General features: G+C 38.4%; 1 protein-coding gene across 1 annotated transcript in view; it reads right to left on the reverse strand.

Moving 5' to 3' along the window:
• Agtr1b (angiotensin II receptor, type 1b) overlaps window positions 1-14,718 on the reverse strand; it is a 75,258-nt gene extending 60,540 nt beyond the window's left edge. The window contains exon 1 of the mRNA NM_031009.2: window positions 14,602-14,718. The gene's annotated coding sequence lies outside the window, so the exon portion shown is untranslated. The remainder of the gene's footprint in view (window positions 1-14,601) is intronic.
• Window positions 14,719-17,221: the final 2,503 nt, after the last annotated feature.

Here is a 17,221-nt window from a genome sequence, read left to right on the forward strand (position 1 = left end):
TTAATGGTTCCATATCTGCAAATGCTTTCAGAATACTAAGTCCTAGATCCAAGCAGCTGGCAAAGTTTATCTCTGAGAATATTGTGCCTGCTCAGTGTGGAAGGCACACCTCTCTCCTCAGCAGTACTCTCAAGGAATATAGGTTCAGTTTAGTCTTTTAACAATAATGAAGGAGGTATTTCAGAAACATTTGGCCAGGGCCATCTGAATGTTTTCAAAAAACTTTCATGTACTGAAATGAAAAGTTTATAATCTGAATCATTTTGGAAGTCACAAGCTTCAAATAAGGCGTCACTACTTGAGAGTCTGTAATCTATGGTGGCTTTATTTATTATAAAACCATGCTTGAGGTAAATGGGCATAGTAACAGTTTTCAAAAAGGGCTATTGCTGATTTAAATTGACATGCTGTACAGTTTATGTGACTTGCCCAAGAGAAAATTTTATAACATTAAAGAGAAAAAAGAAAAGAATTCTGCAGGTTAAACAACATTTTAATTGAGATAACAAAAATGTATAAGCTATGTCATTCTTTCTTTTATATTGTATAGTTTTTGACAAGGGTCATTCTCAAATATTTGACTATAGAAATTGTTCTGTTTCCATTTCCCACATAGCTAGGCTACATAATCTGAACTGGGGCCACACTATTTCTTTGCAAAAGGCAAAACTATGATAAACTGGTATACACATATCCCTCCACTTCACCAACATGCTAAATGTATACTACCAATGAGTTAGAGTGGGTTGTTCTATTTTTAGTATTTTTACAAATAGAACAAAAACTTGAATTCTTCAACATTTTACATAAACTCACATGTCTTAAATAAAATAGAGGAGACCTTGCATTTTTCTTTTGCCAAATAAGGAAAATAGGACTTGATTTCAAATTCTAACTTTCAACTTTTAAATAGTTAGCTTTCATTAAAACATAGGTAGCCTAGAGTAGAGAATAGACTGTGGGCTGAAATTAATAGGACAGGGTTTGAAATTATAATTCTTCAGTTTAAAGTCTCGACTATATCAGTTACTATATTTGGGAGAGCTCTTTATCTTATTTTCAGTTTTCCAGACCATATAATGAGGACAAAGTAGAGACTATCTCATAGAATTGTTGTGAAAAGCTCAATACCAGCTCAGTTAATTGTAGTTTTATCAAAATGTGATTTTGCTTCTGGGAAGAATGGTGTTAGAATTTTGTGGAGAAGCACATTAAATCTTTAAATAAATTGCCCATATTTGCTGTTGGTGGTCATATAAACAGATGTAAGCACGATGGAAATCAGTATACTAGTGTCTCTAAAATCTAAAAATAGAAGGACAATATGATTCAACTATTCCATTCCTGGGCATATATCCCAAAAGACCCTACATCCTACTACAGAGGTTCTTACTCATCTGTGCTTGTTGCACAATAGCCAGGGTATAGAATCAGCCTAGATGTTTATCAGAGGGCAAATGGATAATAAAATGTAATACAGATGAATAAAATAGAAAGTTACAGGAAAACCTAGTAGGATGTAGTGAAGCCCAGGCTCAGAAAGAAAAACACATGGTCTCTCATACATGCAGATGCTAGCTTTTAACTCAATCTTTTTATTTTTATTGGGATGCATTTATGCAGAGGAAAAGAAAGTAAAAAGGGAGACTACAAGAATGGAAAGGGAAAACAAAAACAAAACCCAGAAGCTTCAAAAAGGGAGGAGAAGGGAGGGTAGTGGAATACATGTGATATTAGTGTGAAAAGGAAGACTCTAGAGTGGAAGGTTTAATCAGGGATGAAGAGTAAAGAGACAGGGAATTACCAGAGAGGAAGTAGGGAGAGATGTGTCATCCCAAATTAAATATGTATAAAAATGACAGAAAAAAATCTGCTACTTTGTAAAAAGTTTTGAAATTTTTCTTCAAAGTTCTCAAAAATAACCTTTAAGGTAATAACTTTAATCCAAGACATAGGTGCTATATACTCAATTTCACTAAATCTAATATCTTTGAATCATCTGGGACTCTTGTGACAATGTAGATTCTCATTAGCTAGTCTGGTTGAGGTCTCAGAGTTTGTATTTCTTATAAATTTTCAGGTGATGCCCAGGGTGCTAGTCTGTGGGCCTGAGGTGACTGAATAGCAATGCAAGAAAACAGGAAGGGGGAAGAAGGAGCAGAAAGAAGGTGTGGGGAGGGAGAGCTAGACCTTCAGAGGGGCAGACACGCCTGGGAAACCAGAGGAGACTACTCTCTGCCCACATTTTAGACTCTAGAGGAAAACGCCTAGTGCCAACTGGGACCCCTGGGCACAGGGACCCTGGAGAAGGAGGGGCAGGCCCTTCTGGTTGCTGCCCTCACAGAGAGCTGAAAGCGAACCCTGAGGAGCGACATCAGGCCTGAGACCAGAGGTAAGACCAACTTTTCTGCCCCAAGTGACCTGCCTGGTGGACTCAGGACACATGCCCACAGGAACAGTTGAATGCCAGTAGACAGGAACGACTACACACCTAGAAGCAGAACACTCTGTTCCCATAACTGGCAGAAAGAAAACAGTAAAACAGGTCTACAGCCCTCCAGACACACAGGCCTATAGGATGGTCAAGCCACTGCCAGAAATACTAGAACAAGGTTACACTAGAGACAACCTGATGGCAAGAAGCAAGCACAGGAATCCAAGCAACAGAAACCAAGACTACATGGTGTCATCAGAGCCCAATTCTCCCACCAAAGTAAACACTGAATATCCAAACACACCGGAAAAGTAAGATCTAGATTTAAAATCACATTTCTGATAATGATGGAGGACTTTAAGAAGGCCATAAAGAACTCCGTTAGAGAAATGCAGAAAAACACAAGAAAACAAGTAGAAGCCCTTAGAGAGGAAACACAAAAATCCCTGAAAGATTTACAGGAAAACTCAATCAAACATGTGAAGGGATTAAAAATGGAAATAGAAGCAATAAAGAAAGCACAAAGGGAGACAACCCTGGATATAGAAAACCAAAGGAAGAGACAAGGAGCCATAGACACAAGCATTACCAACAGAATACAAGAGATAGAAGAGAGAATCTCAGGAGCAGAAGATTCCATATAAATCATGGACACAACTGTCAAAGATAATGTAAAATGGACAAAGCTACAGGTCCAAAACACACAGGAAATCCAAGACACAATGAGAAGATCAAACCTAAGGATAATAGGTAGAGAAGAGAGTGAAGACTCCCAACTCAAAGAACCAGTGAATATCTTCAACAAAATCATAGAAGAAAACTTCCCTAACCTAAAGAAAGAAAGGCCCATAAACATACAAGAAGCCTACAGAACTCCAAATAGATTGGACCAGAAAAGAAATTCCTCCTGTCACATAATAGTCAAGACACCAATGCACAAAACAAAGAAAGAATATTAAAAGCAGTAAGGGAAAAAGGTCAAGTAACATATAAAGGCAGACCTATCAGAATCACACCAGACTTCTCATCAGAGACAATGAAAGCCATAAGATCCTGGACAGTTGTCATACAGACCCTAAGAGAATACAAATGCCAGCTCAGGTTACTGTATCCTGCAAAACTCTCAATTAACATAGATGGAGAAACCAAGATATTCCATGACAAAACAAAATTTACACAATATCTTTCTACAAATCCAGCCCTACAAAGGATAATAAATGGTAAATCCCAACACGAGGAGGCAAGCTACACCCTAGAAAAAGCAAAAACCAATCGTTTTGCAACAAAACAAAGAGAATGAAAGCACACAAACATAATCTCACATCCAAACACGAATATAACAGGAAACAACAATCACTATTCCTTAATATCTCTCAACATCAATGGACTCAATTCCCTAATAAAAAGACACATATTAGCAAACTGGATATGTAATGAGGAACCAGCATTTTGCTGCCTACCTGAAACACACCTCAGAGACAAAGAAAGACACTACCTCAGAGTGAAAGGCTGGAAAACAACTTTGCAAGCAAATGGTCTGAGAAGCAAGCTGAAGTAGCCATTCTAATACCTAACAAAATTGATTTTCAACCAAAAGTCATCAAAACAGATAAGAAAGGATACTTTATTTAAATTCATTAAAGGAAAAACCCACCAAGATGAACTCTCAATCCTAAATATCTATGCTCCAAATACAAGGGTACCTAATGCATAAAAGAAACCTTAGTAAAGCTCAAAGCACACATTGCAACTCACACAATAATCACAGGAGATTTCAATATCCCACTCTAATCAATGGATAGATCATGGAAACAGAAATTAAACAGAGACATGGACAGACTAACAGAAGTCATGAACCAAATGGACTTAACAGATATTTGTAGAACATTCTATCCTAAAGCAAAAGGATATACCTTCTTCTCAGCTCCTCATGGTACTTTCTCCAAAATTGACCATATAATTGGTTACAAAACAGGCCTCAACAGATACAGAAAGATAGAAATAATCCCATGCATCCTATCAGACTACCACAGGATAAAGCTGGTCTTCAATAACAAAAAGGAAAGAATGCCCACATATACATGGAAGTTGAAAAATGCTCCACTCAATGATAACCTGGTCAAGGAAGAAATAAAGAAAGAAATTAAAGACTTCTTAGAATTTAATGAAAATGAAGGTACAACATACCCAAACTTATGGGACACAATGAAAGCTGTGCTAAGAGGAAAACTCATAGTTCTGCATGAGTTCATAGTGCCTGCAGAAAAGAAACAGGAGAGAGCATATATCAGCATCTTGACAACACACCTAAAAGCTCTAGACAATAAGAAGCAAATACACCCAGGAGAAGTAGAAGGCAGGAAATAATCAAACTCAGAGCTGAAATCAACCAACTAGAAACAAAAAGGACTATACAAAGAATCAACAGAACCAAAAGCTGGTTCTTTGAGAAAATCAACAAGATAGATAAACCCTTAGCCAGACTAACTAGAGGACACAGAGAGTTTGTCAAAATTAACAAAATCAGAAATGAAAAGGGAGACATAACTACAGAATCAGAGGAAATTTAAAAAATCATCAGATCCTACTACAAAAGCCTATATTCAACAAAACTTGAAAATCTAGAGTAAATGGACAATTTCCTAGACAGATACCAGGTACTGAAGTTAAATCAGGAACAGATAAACCAGTTAAACAACCCCATAACTCCTAAGGAAATAGAAGCAGTCATTAAAGGTCTTCCAACCTCAAAGAGCCCAGGTCCAGATGGGTTCAGTGCAGAATTCTATTAGACCTTAAAGGAAGACCTCATACCAATACTTTCCAAACTATTCCACAAAATTGAAACAGATGGAGTGTTACCGAATTCCTTCTATGAAGCCACATTTACTCTTATACCTAAACCACACAAAGACCCAACAAAGAAAGAGAATTTCAGACCAATTTCCCTTATGAATATCGATACAATAATACTCAATAAAATTCTTGCAAACCAAATCCAAGAACACCTCAAAACAATCATCCATCATGATCAAGTAGGCTTCATCCCAGTTATGCAGTGATGGTTTAATATATGGAAAACCATCAGCGTAATCCACTATATAAACAAACTGAAAGATAAAAACCACATGATCATTTCATTAGATGCTGAGAAAGCATTTGACAAAATTCAACACCTCTTCATGATAAAAGTCCTGGAAAGAACAGGAATTCAAGGACCATACCTAAACATAGTAAAAGCCAAACACAGCAAACTCGGAGTTAACATTAAACTAAATGGAGAGAAACTTTAAGCAATCCCACTAAAATCAGGAACTAGACAAGGCTGCCTACTCTGTCCCTACTTATTCAATATAGTTCTCGAAGTCTTAGCCAGAGGAATCAGACAACAAAAAGAGATCAACAGGATATAGATTGTAAATAAAGAAGTCAAAATATCACTATTTGCAGAGGATATGATAGTATATTTGTGATCCCAAAGTTCCACCAAATAACTTATTTTTCTTTCTTTTCTTTTTTTCGGAGCTGGGGACCAAACCCAGGGCCTTGTGCTCACTAAGCAAGCGCTCTACCGCTGAGCTAAATCTCCAACCCCCCAAATAACTTCTAAACCTGATAAACACCTTCAGCAAAGTGGCTGGGTATAAAATTAGCACAAATAAACCAGCCTTCCTCTACACAAAAGAGAAACAAGCTGAGAAAGAAATTATGGAAATGACACCCTTCCTAATAGTCCCAAATAATGTAAAATAGTTCAGTGTGACTTTAACCAAGGAAGTGAAAGATCTGTATGATAAGAACTTCCTGCCTCTGAAGAAAGAAATTGAAGAAGATCTTAGAAGATGGAAAGACCTCCCATGCTCATGGATTGGCAGGATTAATATAGTAAAAATGCCCATTTTACCAAAAGTGATCTACAGATTCAATGCAATCCCCATCAAAATACCAATCCAATTCTTCATAGAGTTAGACAGAACAATTTGCAAATTCATCTGGAATAAGAAAAAACCCAGGATGGCTAAAACTATCCTCAATAATAAAAGGACTTCCAGGGGAATCACTAGCCCTGAACTCAAGCAGTAGTCAGAGCAATAGATCTAAAAACTGTATGGTATTTCTGCAGAGACAGGCAGATAGACAAGTGGAATAGAATTGAAGACCCAGAAATAGACACACACACCTATGGTCACTTGATTTTTGACAAAGGAGCCAAAACCATCCAATGGAAAATAAGATAGCATTTTCAGCAAATGGTACTTGTTCAACTGGAGGTCAGCATGCAGAAGAATGCAGATGGATCCATTCTTATCACCGTGTACAAAGCTTAAGTCCAAGTGGATCAAGGACCTCCACATCAAACCAGATACACTCAAGCTAATAGAGGAAAAAGTGGGGAAGAATCTTGAATACATGGCACTGGAGAAAATTTCCTGAACAAAACACCAGTGGCTTATGCTCTAAGATCAAGAATCAACAAATGGGACCTCATAAAACTACAAACCTTCTGTAAGGAAAAGGACACTGTTGTTAGGATAAAATGGTATCCAGCAGATTGGGAAAAGATCTTTACCAATCCTACAACTTATAAAGGGCTCCTACCCAAGATATACAAGTTAGACTGCAGGGAGACAAATAACCCTATTAAAAATGCGGTTCAGAGCTAAACAAGATTCACAGCTGAGGAATGCTAAATGGCTGAGAAACACCTAAAGAAATGTTCAACATCTTTAGTCATAAGGGAAATGCAAATCAAAACAACCCTGAGATTCCACCTCACACCAGTCAGAATGGCTGATCAAAAATTCCAGCCACAGCAGATGCTGGAGAGGATGTGGAGAAAGAGGAAGACTCCTCCATTGTTTGTGGGATTGCAGACTGGTACAACCATTCTGGAAATCAGTCTGGAGTTTCCTCAGAAAATTGGACATACCTGTGGACCCAGCTATACCTCTCTTGGGCATATACCCAAAAGATGCCCCAATATATGACAAAGGCACATGCTCCACTATGTTCATAGCAGCCCTATTTATAATAGCCAGAAGCTGGAAAGAACCCAGATGCCCTTCAACAGAGGAGTGGATACAGAAAATTTGTTACATCTACACAATGGAATATTACTCAGCTGTCAAAAACAATGGCTTTATGAAATTCATAGGCAAATGGATGGAACTGGAAAATATCATCCTCAGTCCTCACTCAGACACAGAAAAACACACATGATATGCACTCATTGATAAGTGGATAATAGCTCAAATGCTCGAATTACCCTAGATGCACAGAACACATGAAACTCTAGAAGAATGAGCAAAATGCAAATGTTTTACTCCTTCTTTAAAAGGGGAACAAGAATACCCTTGGGAGGGAATAGGGAGGCAAAGTTTAGAACAGAGGCAGAAGAAATACCCATTCAGAGCCTGTCCCACATGTGGCCCATACATATATAGCCACCAAACTAGATAAAATGGATGAAACAAAGAAGTGCAGGCTGACAGGAACCGGATGTAGATCTCTGCTGAGTGACACAGCCAGAATATAGCAAATACATAGGCAAATGCCATCATTAAACCAGTGAACTGAGAACGGGAACCCTGTTGACGGAATCTTAGAAAGGACTGAAAGAACTTGAAGGGGCTTGAGACCCCATATGAACAACAATGCCAAGCAACCAGAGCTTCCAGGGACTAAGCCACTACCCAAAGACTTTACATTGACTGACCCTGGGCTCCAACCTCATAAGTTGCAATGAATAGCCTTGTAAGAGCACCAGTGCAAGGGGAAGCCCTTGGTCCTGCCAAGACTGAACCCCCAGTGAATGTGATTGTTGGGGGAGGGCAGTAATGGGGGGAGGATGGGGAGGGGAACACCTATAGAGAAGGAGAGGGGAGGGGGTTATGGGAATGTTGGCTTGGAATCCGGGAAATGGAATAACAATTGAAATGTAAATAAGAAATACCCAAGTTAATAAAGATGAAAAATATTAAACTACATTCTAATTTGATTCCATCCTAGCTAATATTCCATGAAGGATTTATGAACTCAGATCTGCTTAAAGCAGAAATATATAAGTTGATGTCTCTTTAATCTTTCCAGGAGAAAACCCAAGAGTCTAGCTTTTATTACATTTAAAAGTATTTTTCTTTTCTTAGTATTTAAATAAATACCAGAGTCCATTACTCCTATCAATTACCCAGCTGGTTGTTTCTTTTGTTCTGTTAAATGTTGAAAGCAAGTGAAGACTATTTCACATTTGGCTTCTCTGTGCATGTAATCTTCACAGCTCTACAAATCTTTTCAAGTATGCTGCTAGCTGGGAAAGAATCCATAATTTAGACTGCATAATTTGATAATAAAAATAAGTGTACATTTAAAAAAAAGAAATACCCAATTTAATACAGATGAAAAAAAAAGAAGGTGCGTATTATAAGTGCAGACTCAACATCCTTCCAGAATATACTGAGTGGCCTTGTTTTGACTTCTTCTCAACACATTTCAAAACAATGATTTACATTTTAGCACTTTCTTCTTTTTCATTCTTTGCTTTTCTTTTGCCATTTTTCTTCAGACTGAAAAATGGCATTGATGTTTAGCCATCCCGTTAAGAAGGGATATAAATGACAACTTCAAGCCATGTTGTTGTACATGATAGGACAATTTATCTACATGTCATTTAAAAGGAAGTTTCACTTTCATATTTATCTTCTACAATATAGAGATCTGAAAATTCATCGAAGGCTTTCCATACTGCCACTGAAAACACACCAAACTACAAATATGGCAGCAAGCAATAAGCAATTAACATTTGTTAGTAGTACATTGCCATGGTCCTTGTCACCGAAGGGGTGGCAATCTTACGAGGTGTAGAATGAATGAGTAATTACTAGAAAAATGGTGGGAACCAAAGAACACAAGCATAGTACACATTCGATCTGATTGAGTATGTAGGACAAAAGGAGTGCTGGTTTGTAAATGTTTTATCACTGGTGGTGTTAAAATAAAACCACCAACGACCGTTTGAGAACGTGTTTTTCTTTATATAGTTTGGTTATCATGGGACTTTCATCTTCATTGTGATCAAATGCTTCCAAATAATCACACCACAGGAAGAGGAAAAGTATGTATGTTTTGTTGTGTGTGTGTGTGTGTGTGTGTGTGTGTGTGTGTGAAACAATGTCATCTTATTTATTTTAAATGTTCTCTGAGGACATTGACAGAAAATGACAATACATTGGAGTTTTACTTATAAGTTTGCTAGGATTTTTTGGTATAAAGTTTACACCAGTGTTATCACACATGATTAAAAATAAAAACTGATGTAGAAAGGAAGTCATGCATGATATGTAGATATTTAATATCTTTCCAGAATATTTCGATATTCTCCCCTTCTTACTTCATTTGCCTCTAAACACAAAGAATCACTGATTTATATTTCAACCTTTTATTCTTTTATTTTAAACACAGATTTATTATTATCATTCATGTGTATGTGTGTGCACATAAGTACAGTACTCTTAGATCCCAGAAGAGAATGTTGGACCCTCTGGAGTGACAAGCAGTTGAAAGCAAGTTGACAGAGGTGCTGGGACACAGACTCAGATCCTCTGGAAGATCAATGCATGCTCATAACTGCTGGGACATCTCTCTAGACCCCTTGACATTTTACCCTCTTTGCTTTTCTTTTGATATTACTTCCTCCAATGGAAAAATGAAACTATGTCTAATTGCCCTGTTGGTAAGCCTGAAGCATCAACTCTAAGCCATTTTATTGTGTATAATTGGAAAATATACCTAGATGACACCAGAAATGTAGCTTTGCTGTAATATTTACCTTCTAAAATATGGGGATCTGAAAATGCACTGCACACCTGACGTACTTCTTTTGAAAAGATCCAGCCTACAAACAAAAGGGCAATGCAGTAACTTTTGTGGAGTGTTCAAAAAGTGAGACCATGAGGGTAGTAAGAGAAAGCATTTCTGTGGTTCCTACTACTGAAGGTATGGGAGTCTTAGGAGATGTGGAAAGATGTAGTAGTTATTACGAAAGTAGTGGGAACTGAACAATAGACTAAAAGGTAAGACAAGAGAAGTGATTTAAAATATCTCTTTTTTTCTAAATAGATTTTTAGCTTGCCCAACACCTGTGTTGGGCCAAGATCACTTTTATCCTTTCTTTCTTATTTTTCAATAGTCTTATTTTTAATTAATCACTGATACTTAAACTAATTGATCTAAAGAAGATTTTTAATAGTTTGGTAAAGATCAAGGTATATATTTTATTTACATAAAACAGATGAAAATCACATAGAAGTTGACCCAAACCAAAGAATTATTAATTGCATGATTTTAAATCTGAAGACAATGGCGGTGGGAACATGAGCCAAGCAGGTGCACTGCCTCTGGAGCCTTGAACTCACTCTTCACCCTCTTCACAACCTCAGCCTCTTCAAAGTCAGACTGTGCAAGCAGCTGTAAATGTTCTTGCATATGGAAATGAACGCTTCACTAGTACCAGCGGATTCTAGACACCCCCTCTGACTCAAGATGCGCCTTAGAGACAGCTTTCTTTTATTTTTTACTTTTTTACAAACCCTTATGTCGAGGGCTGACTTTCAATAGATCGCAGCGAGGGAGCTGCTCTGCTACGTACGAAACCCTGACCCAGAAGCAGGTCGTCTACGAATGGTTTAGCACCAGGTTCCACACGAACATGCGTTAAGCGTGACGGGAAAGATAGCTTTCTAATATTTGAAATATTTAGAGTTAAACTTCTAAACAGAATTCTTATTTGCTAGCCTGCCTGAGGACTCTTTGGCCCACTGAGGAACTGAGCAAACAAAACAAAACAAAAGTAAATAATTCTGAATTGACCTATAAAATAATCTAAACTAAGTTGACCACACAGCATTTGCTTTTAGTTTTCATATGCAAAGAAACTTTCCCGCCTAGTGAACATCTGTCATAAAAAAAGTGAAAATCAGAGAACATTTACTTTTAATAAAACAATATCCACTTGGCATAACCATGACTGTTTAAACTGTTTAAACGTATCTTTGTTTTCTTCTTTTCCAACGACATTAGTAGAATAACACTTTATAATAAAATATCTGGGAAGTTTATACTTCTTTATATTTTCCCCATAACTGAATGTTGAAGAACAGTAGTAAGCTAGTGGTATTCATTTATCATTGAATATTACTTTAAATATCCATAGATACTAATGAGTTAAAGCTGTGTTAGTAAACCATTAAGAAGCTGTTTTAAGGAGCTAAAATTCAAATCATGAATGCAGTAGAAACTGTAGGTACAGACAAATCTAGGATAGAAATCAAACACACCTTCCTTTGTTTATGAGAGTTTTAGTGTGCTGCTCTAATATGTGAGATCTTACACAATGACGTCAGGTAAATTTTAAAGAGAACGTTTTTAAAATGACTTAAAGAAAAAAGAATAGTGCTTTGCAGCAGGGAAAAAGGCAATGTGTCTTCTCTGCAAAGTAACATGGGATTAAAACACTCCTAAACTGATCTTAGGTATTTTCATTCTGATTATTGTTTTGCTTCATTGTGGGACTTAAAATCAACTTTTTAATTTCTGCAATATTTGGACGTAAATTAAAAAAAAAGTTGACTAGCTAGCTTGGGAAATTCTTTGACATTTGGCAGACATGACTGAGCAGAAAAGAGACTAGATTCAGTGGTAAGCATGAGGTCAGAAGACAGGAGTTTGCATCAGTCTGCAAAAACATGTAAATATGGGAGAGATTAGATCTCTGTTCATAGTGCAGTTTTGGAAGTAAAATACAGCACCTCTCGACTGTTATCCTGAAAAGTACACTGTGCGAGTACAGAGCGGAATCAGGTGGGCAGCAGCTAAACTGTGCTTCATATTCCTTCCTAGGCTACACTGCACCCTGGCCTTCATATGTAGAAGTTTAGCATGCATTTTCTATCGTTCCTCTAACAGAAGGCAGATGGCAGTTACTGCTGCACGTGGTAGCAGCACAGTGAGGAGCCACAGCAGCGTAAATGCACACGAGCACACAAATACAGTTTGACTCCAAACTAGAAAGGCACAGTGAGAAACCTGAGTGCTTCACAAACCAGAGTAAGACAGAGAGGAAAGGCTGAAGATGAGAGACCAGCCACAGCAACAGTGACAGAAAGACATTCTAGAATCTGGAGTCCAGGTCTTAAGATGGCAAGTCTTCCCTACACTGAGACAATCCACTGGATTAGGAAATCATGAGGCAGTTACTCAGCTTAAGGACAAAGTGAGCAGAACTAGAGATCGAGACACCTTGAAGGAACCGAAGATCAGAACCTTCAGAAGAACATGGGTCCAAGCATATTGCAGACTTAAGACTGACAGCCAGGAAACTTTAGCCAATGCTGACACCTCCATATTTGGGTTGATTCCCTGGACCAAAAGCTTACATTACAGGAACTGCCATTCATAATTTGGGGATGAATATTTGTAACTCTCACTAGAACACTGCAGCAGAGCTGGGCTGTCTGCTTTGCAGACTCCGTACATGGGCTGTTTAATTGAGTAATTAGCTTTAGGCGCTCTCTCTCTCTCTCTCTCTCTCTTTCATACACACACACACACACAGAGAGAGAGAGAGAGAGAGAGAGAGAGAGAGAGAGAGAGAGAGAGAGAATATAACAAAAAAAAATGAAAAGCATCAAGGCCTTGTCTTGTTTTCTTGCCTGTTCGCTTTTTGAGGCTTGGAATTTGCTATATAGTAAAGGTTGGTCTTCAACTCCTGATCCCTCTGCCAGCATCCTCTGAGTGCTGGAATGACAAGTATGTGACACCAAGCCTTGCTTAGGGGAATTTAGAACAAAAGAGACCTTAAGAGCAGACATAGGTTAAGAGTTGCTGAAAAGCAACCTTTCCTACCACAGGGCTAGATCAGAGGAAGTCTCTGTTCCTCTGATCTCTGTTCCCTTTACTTCCCAGCTGAGGAGTGGTGATGGACAGGACAAGGCTGGTCCCAGAAAGTCAATACAGAATCAAAAGAGCTTGAGGAGAGATTAACCAAGTGGGGATTTTATAACTAGGTAAACTGCTAGGGTAAGCAGGGCAAGTGTTTTCTTTTGTTTCTTTGTTTTATTTGCTTGTTTGTTTAAAAACCCCAGGAAATGGGAGGAAAACTTATACCTCAGCCCCAGGAACCTCCCCAATGACATCTACTAGGAGCCATTTTGGGGCTGAAGCACCTTCAAAAGGTGATGCCAGTTGTTCATGGGGGTTATAAGTAGCAAAGGGGATGGGGATTTTCCTCCTTTAAGGTTACTTTCTCTTCCTGGCATTAAACTAAACCCAGTTAGCCTCCTGAATGTGATTAGGGAACAGGGAAAAAAACAGATATAGAGGTGGGGTGGGGATGGAGGTAGGGGTGGGTCCGTGTCAATGGTGGGATGTTGGTACTCAGTGTGGGCATAGCAAACAAGATATCAATAACCAGCTCTCTGATGCTTATCTAAAGACACCACGACAAGAGAGGCCAGGCCGTGGGGAAGATTGGCTGGACTCTGGAGCTCAGGGCTCGCTGGCTGTTAAGACAGAGAACTGAAAAATGGGATAGTAGATGAGGAGGAGTGGAGGCCCCAAACTGGGACCTTCACTAAAATCTCACCTCAATCAGGGATATGCAGAGGCTGAAACAGCTGGAGTTAGTTCCTGTGTTTCTCCACTTGCTATTTAAAAAACACAAAGGGCTTTGGGGAATAATTCAGAGTGCCTAACTTTGTCCCATGTACTTGGCCACTGACCCCATTGGTAGTGGGCTGGAGCCTCCCTAGCAGAGAGCTTGGAAGGGGAAAAGCTTGTCTGGGAAGTGGAGGACGTGGAGGAGGCCCCCCTTAACTTTACCTAAAAGCTGCATAACTTTCAAATGGGTCCTGTGTCCACACAAGCTTCACGTCGCAGTTTAGACTTACTTGGATGGAGGAGAAAATTTGCTGGCTTGCTACTTGAACAATTAAAATTTGGACTAAACTGCAAAGAAGCCTATACCACCCCTGAAGCCCCTCATTTGATTTGGGGATGGTGAACAGTTCTAGGGAGGGTAGGAACTCACAGACCATGTACTCACAGACCCGGGATCAAGTTGGATCCTTCCCCAGAATCTTCCCAAGGTGGCAAGCACATCTGTCAGTACTCACCGTGTGCAGTGCCCAGCTCTGGGCTTCTTTCAAGCCTGGTGGCCGCTCCCCATCCACAGCGCTGGCGCTGGAAAGGCTGTGTGTGTCTGGTCTGGTCTCTGTCACTCCCTGCTGCCTGGGATCCAGGCTGCCTGCAGCTATAATCCTAGTGGAGACAGCTCCAATTTATTCAGCAAAGGGGCGTTGCTAAGCTGGGTTTGCCTTCCCTGGTCGCTCCGCCTAAAAGACCCTCCTGACCCCTCCCTTGACAGATTCTTACTAAGGCAAGGATGACTCCAATGTACTCCAGTGTCACCTACCTGATACAGGCTCACTTGGGCCTGGAATGCTGCATCTCTTAGAGAGGGTCTTGAAGAGGGAGGGATCTGTGTGGGGTCAAGCAATGTTATTTACTTTGGAGAGAAATACTCCTCTTTTTTTCTTTTGTTCTCTTGTTTCTTTCTTTCTTCACTAGCTAGCTCCCCTTTTTTAGAAGTTAAAAACACTTTTAAGGAAGAATTAAGGCACTTCCTTTTACTTATAATGCTATCAAAATTTGACAGTGCAGCTGTGGATCATAGATGGCATGGACTAGTTACAAGGTTGGACAAAGTAAAGGGGTAGATTTTCAGCTATTTTAAAATGCACATTGTATTTCATTCATCAAAACTATTATTAAAGTATTGAAAAGTCACTAATGTCATATAAATACCCTTGGTCTTTTGACTTGTATCCAACTTTGCAGTTATGAAAACAAAAAGGAATTTTTAAAAGTCTACAGACAAAAAACTCGAGCCTTTTGTGTTTGCAGTTGAAATGATTTTGTGTTTAGAAAACCTTGAGGTATCAACCAAACTATTAGAGCTAATAAGGAGTTTATTTGAAAGATATTTACTGGGCTTCTTTGTGTTTGGTGCTGCGCTGAGTCTTAGGAAGAGATCACTCTTGCAGGAAGGGTGGGCTGGAGAAGCGGTCTGGAAGTAATTTCCTCACAGGTTTGTGGGGAGAAGGGAGAAATACTGTCTAACTCTTGCACCTCACCCCAGACACTCACTTAATTGTTTTCAGTTAGAAGTTCAAAGTGAGCAACAGCCAAAATCTTGAGACAATGAATGAAAATGGGAACTGCTCCTACTTTTGTTAAAGATGCCAGAAATCTTGTAAAATGGACTTAGTGTAGATCATTAATTCTACTCTAGCCCTCAGTTTCAAATTAATTTGAGAAGTGACTATAGGTTCCCAGAGAGTTAATGTTATGTTAGTTGTAAACCCCTGGAAGAAAGGGGTTTGGTTTTTTATCAGAAACAAACAGATGGAAAGGAGTCTATCCAAGAAATCAATGCATCCTCACTGTTGTGATTAAATGACTGTAGGAAAATATTGCTTGAACTCTGGGCTTCTCTAGTACAGGTAACTAGATATAGTGTAAATAGGTTAAATATTTGAAATAATATAAAACTCAACAATTTATTAGTGTTGATATAACGTAAGTGGAAAATTCATGTCAAGAAACTTTACATCATATACAAAATTATGAAATATTGTCTAGAATTACATTCTTGCTATGTGTTTAAAATATACATGGATAGATTGAATTCTCTATTCAATATGAGTCTCATACATATATTTCATAAGCATAAGCAATATTCCAAAGTCTGAGTTAAAAGTTCCAAAATCTGAAAAGCTTTTTGAAAGAAAGAAGTCTTATTCAATATATTATGCTCAAAGTTTTGCAAGAATATAGAGGAAAGAGAAGTTTGAAAAGAAAAGTTAAAACACAGCACTACTGGATGCACCTCATTGGGCACATTTGTAATTATTAATATAACAATTTCACAATATTATGTGGTCAGAAGCAAATATTTTAAAGGGTAAGTAAATAACCACTTTGCTCCTCCGATTTCTAAATTTTACAAAGGTAACCTTTTTTAAAAATAAAATTGTAGGCTTTATGGGTCATTAGACAGAATATCTACCATTTTCATCATTTTCACATATTGAGAATGGATATTTAATTCACCAAAATACTAAATATTTTGACTACTGTTTGGCAGTGAACATGATAATGTGTATAAAGGCCTGAAAGACTCTAACAGATTAAAATATATTATTTAAAGTAGTATTTGGCTTATCTATGTTTTAACTATTTAAACATATTTAAATATTCATCAAGTAGGACAAGAAAATGAGTAGGAATAAAAGTGTGTTTGTGTTTAGAGATACTTAAGCTGTGGTAAATGCTGGGTCAGTCACTTTAGTATTGAATTAATATCACTTTCTCAAAATAGACAGGTCATTACATTTAATTACTGAAAACTTTTGTTCCCATTTCTGGGAACAAAAATATCTATAGGAGGGAACATGGAGGCAAAGTTTAGAGCAGAGATGGAAGGAACAGCCATTCAGAGCCTGCCCCATATGTGGCCCATAAACATACAGTCACCAAAACTAGATAGGATTGATGAAGCTAAAACATGCATGCTAAAAGGGAGCAGATATAGATCTCTCCTGAGAGACACACCCAGAGTGTGTCAAAGAGAGAGACGAATGCTAGCAGCAAACCGTTGAACTGAAAACGGGACCCCCTTTGGGGGAATTAGTGGAAGGACTGAAAGAGCTGAAGGGACGTGCAACCCCATAA

Source organism: Rattus norvegicus, chromosome 2 (assembly GCF_036323735.1).
Source record: "Rattus norvegicus strain BN/NHsdMcwi chromosome 2, GRCr8, whole genome shotgun sequence".
NCBI lineage: Eukaryota > Metazoa > Chordata > Mammalia > Rodentia > Muridae > Rattus > Rattus norvegicus.